At 45.7% G+C, this 4,769-nt stretch overlaps 1 pseudogene; it reads left to right on the plus strand.

Moving 5' to 3' along the window:
* The first annotated feature begins 3,596 nt into the window (after positions 1–3,596).
* LOC101577693 lies at positions 3,597–4,469 on the plus strand (annotated as a pseudogene).
* The last annotated feature ends 300 nt before the right edge of the window (positions 4,470–4,769 follow it).

Consider the following 4,769-nt stretch of genomic DNA (forward strand, 5'->3'; position numbering starts at 1 on the left):
ATTTTTTTTTTTTTTTTCAGAACTGGGGATTGAACTCAGGCCCTTGTGCTTGCCAGGGAAGCACTTATTCCACTGAGCCATCTCCCTGGCACTATGAGTATTTTGAAATTTTATTTTATTTTATTTTCGAACTTGGGACCTTGTGCTTGCCAGGTAGGTTCTTATGCAGCAGAACTATCTCCCTGGGCCCCATCTTCTGAAATTTTAAGATCAAAGCCAGAGCTGGATCTTGCCAAATGGCTTCTCTGCAACTGCAAAGCTCTTGGGGTGGACTTCTCAGCCACACGGATAACGTGAGTGGGTTATCCAGCCCCGGGCTTCCTGGGCGTGCTGTACGATGCTCTTCATCCTGACAAGGCACCCAGTGCACGTGCTATCAAATTCCACGTAGAGGCCGGGGAGATGGTTCAGGAGAATAAGTGCTTGCCTGGGAAGCGCAAGGGCCTGAGTTCAACCCCTGGTTCTACCAAAAACAAAACAAAACAAAACAAAAACAACCAAACAAATCACACACACACACACACACACACACACACACACACACAAACCACGTAGTGACATTTCATTGGATGTTCTAGCTTCCAAAAACATGGACTCACTTTGTGCTGTTATTTTGTAGACTGCATCATGCACAGAATTCATGGTCCATCTACTTTTTTGGGCTGCGCTTCCGATTGAGCCCAGGGCTTCTCTTGTGAGAAAGACCCTATGGTCCCTGCCTCTACCTAGGAGCTGCGCTTCCAGCCCTTACCTTCACTTTCTTTGGGTGGTGGTACTGGGATTTAAAACCCAGGGCCTTTGCATTGAGCTACATCTTCAGCTGTATTTATTATTATTATTATTATTTTAATTTTTGGATAGGGTTTCACTGATGCACTAAGTAGCCCAGGCTGGGTTTGAACTTGTAACCCCCATGCCTCAGCTTCCTAGAGTTCCAGCATTATTGGATCTGTAACTACAGGTGGAATTCACTTTTTTTTTGGTTGTTGTTGTTCAAGGTTTCTCTATGCAGCTTAGGCTGGCCTTGAACTCGTTTTGTGTCCCAGGTTGGCCTCACATGACGATCCTCCTGCCTCAGCCTCCTGAGTGCTGGGATTACAGCTATTTTATATTCAAAGAGATACTCATCAAAATATTTGAGAATTAAATGAAGATTACAGCTGTGCATATTGGCTGTTTTTGTTGTTGTTGTTGTTGTTGTTGAGCTGGGGCTCCCCCCACCCCCCATTCAAGACAAACATGAATTGAGAGCCTGGATGAAAAGGAATAGAAAAGAGCATCTTTGAAGTCCAAAACTGAGAACCAATTTGTGTCTTTTGGCAATTGGGCTCAGCTTCCTGTGTGCTGGGATTATAGGCATGCACCACCATATAGTTCACTTTTTTTTCTTTTCTGTCTTTTTGAGACAGGGTCTCGCTGTGCATTTCAGGCTGGCTTTCAGGCTGGCTTTGAGCTTACTTTGTAGCCCAGGCTGGTCTTGAACTTGCAATGATCCTCTTGCCTCAGCCTCCTAAATGCTGGATTATGGCACGCACCACTCAGTCCTCAGTCCTGCTATAATCCTTTTCTGGCTACTATATTTTTAATTTTTTTTAAAATTTTATTTATTTATTTATGTGTGTGTGTGTGTGTGTGTGTGTGTGTGTGGCCAGCTCAGCCCACCAGGGGGCGGGCTGGCTGGCATGTGGTGCTGGGGGATTGAACTGCGGTCCCTGTGCTTTGCTGAGCTTGTTCTTCTTCTTTTTCTTTCTTTTTATTTTTTGGTGAACTCAGGTCCTTGTGCTTGCCAGGGAAGCGCTTATTCTACTGAGCCATTTCCCTGGCCCCGATCTTTTTTTTAAATTTTATTTATTTATGTGTGTGTGTGTGTGTGTGTGTGGCCAGCTCAGCCCACCAGGGGGCGCGGCTGGCTGGCATGTGGTGCTGGGGGAATCGAACCGCGGTCCATGTGCTTTATCAAGCTTGTTCCAAGTAGGTGTCTTAGACCACTGAGCCATCTCTCCAGCCCCTGTCCATTTACTTTAAATGGACAAGTAGAGTTTGTGCTGGTGTATTATTATTATTATTATTTTTTTGTTTTATAAATTCTCTCATAATTTTATCGTTCATAAAATATTAATTCTCTTTTGGGTTTCTCATGTAAGAGACACCATGTGATACTTAAGCTTGTGTGCCTGATTTATTGGACGAGGGAGAGAGGGAGTGAAACCAGGGGTTCAGATGCATTATGTACGTGAACCAGGTTCACACCAGGAAGAGGAGCATTATGCGCTGCAAACGTGGACTCATGAAATAAAGCGCTGCGGGAGCCTTTTCGCGGCACACAGCTGCATGGGTCACATTATATTCATTATAGCGTCTAAGAGGCACTTTCTGGGGATGATGAAGTGTTTTAAGCTACGTCCACACAGTGGAATGTAGCAAGGGAGAGGAAGGGCGGATGGTTCTCACGTGGTTAGGATGCAGCACATTCCCTCATTATTTAATGTGGAGAGCTCCAAGGAATGGCTAATGACCTTCCTAAACAAAGAGCCCCGGGAAGCCGCGCAAGGATTTATAAAAGCAGCCACGGGAGGGTGGCCAGCAGCCTGACACGGGGTCAGCTAAGGCGGTTCAGAGGAAGGATGAAGATTTAGATGAATCCTTTCAGGTTTTTAAAGCCCTTGTTCTGTTATCTACGCAAATAGATACTCATCAAAATGCTACTGAGAACTAAATGAGGGGCCGGCCAAATAGCTCAGCAGATTAAAACACCTGCAAGCAGGCGCAGGCGCAGGGGCTGGGGGTTCGATCCCCGGGTGTGCTGGGCCGGCTCCGCCCCCGGGGCACGCTGAGATGGCAACTGAGACTGGATGTGGCACGCCGGTAATCCCAGCACTTGGGAAGCTGTAAAGAGGAGAATCGCTGTGAGTCCGATCTACTAGTGAGACCCTGAACACCCTGTAGACCCTTCCCTAAAATACAGAAAAAAAAAAAGAACTAAGTGAAGAACTTATTACTCAGTTGATGTGTCTTAATTTTTTTTACCTTATCTTTTCTAGCTAAAGTAGAAAGTCTTTCAATTCGAGAGGTTCAGTGCCCTCTACGTTGCAGAATTCTCTGTGGGCACAAGCAAGAGGAGATCGGGGTGTTCTTCCAGTCGAACTGTATTCCTACAGTCTTTTTAAAAAATGTATTTAGTACGGGGCCTACCGGCTCTCACTGCACGGATCATATTTGTAGTCATCCTTCCTGTTTTATCAGCCTCCCAGGTGCTGGGATTCCGGGCACACCCCCCCACGCCAGTCTCCAGTCCTATCTCAGCGCCCCCTGGGGGTGGGGTGGGGTGGGCAGGGCCGGCACATCCATAGCCTTTGAAACACAGTGGTCTCCCATGACTCCCAGACTCCTCAGGGAGTCTGCATGTTCCCAAACCCCAAGAGATAGCTCAATCCATGCACTGTACCAGCTATCTATATGTCATCTATGTCTATATATAATGTTTTTGCTACACCTACACACTTAGGGTAACATTTAATTTATAAATTAACCATAGTAAGAAATAGACAAAAGTAACTAATTTTAAAACAGAACTGTTCTCTTTCCTTTCTTGCAAGATGACAGGTGAGAAAACTGAGAAGCCAGACACTAAAGAGAAGAAACCTGAAGCCCAGGAAGGCTTCTGCCAGTGGTACTGGTAAAAAGAGTAAGGCAAAAAGAAGAAGGCAAAAAAAATCCAAAAGGAGCAGCCCCACTGCAGCCGAAATCCTGTCCTGATTGGAGGAATTGGTAGATACTCCCGATCTGCTTTGTATTCCAGAAAGGCTTTGTACAAGAGAAAGTACACAGCTGCTAAATCAAAGGTTGAGAAGAAAAAGGAGAAAGTTCCTGCTATGATCACAAAACCAGTCAGTGGGGACAATAATGGAGGTACCCAGGTAGTTAAGCTTGGACGAATGCCTAGCTACTACCCTACTGAAGATGTGCCCCAAAAGCTCTTGAGCCACGGCAAGAAACCCTTCAGTCAGCATGTGAGGACACTTGGAGCTAACATCCCTCCTGGCACCATCTTGATCATCCTCACTGGGCATCATAGAGGCAGGAGAGTGGTCTTCCTGAAGCAGCTGGCCAGTGGCTTGCTACTTGTGACTGGGCCTCTGAGCCTTAATCATGTTCCTCTATGAAGAACACACCAGAAATTTGTTATTACCACCTTTACAAAAATTGACATCAGCAAAGTGAAAATCCCCAAACACCTCACTGAAGCTTACTTCAAGAAAAAGAAGCTTCGGAAGCCCAGACACCAGGAGGGCGAACTCTTCGACACTGAAGAAGAGCGATACCAGATTTCAGAGCAGTGCAAGGTGGATCACAAAGTGGTGGACTCACAGATTTTAGCAAAAATCAAAGCTATTCCTCAGCTCCGGGACTACCTGTGATCTGTTTTTGCTCTGACAAATGGAATTTATCCTCATAAATTAGTGTTCTAAATTTCTTTTTCTTTTTTTTAAAATTTATTTATGTGTGTGTGTGTGTGTGTGTGGCCAGCTCAGCCCACCAGGGGGTGGGGCTGGCTGGCATATGGTGCTGGGGGATTGAACCGCGGTCCCTGTGCTTTGCTGAGCTTGTTCTAAGTAGGTGCTTTAGACCACTGAGCCATCTCACCAGCCCCATGAGCCATCTCACCAGCCCCTAAATTTCTTACTAAGGATCTAATTAAATAACTGATACATTAAAAAAAAACTGACAGAACTGTTATAGTCTGGTATGGGGGTGCATGCCTGGAACCC

This window comes from Octodon degus, unplaced genomic scaffold (assembly GCF_000260255.1).
Source record: "Octodon degus isolate 3935 unplaced genomic scaffold, OctDeg1.0 scaffold00268, whole genome shotgun sequence".
Lineage (NCBI taxonomy): Eukaryota > Metazoa > Chordata > Mammalia > Rodentia > Octodontidae > Octodon > Octodon degus.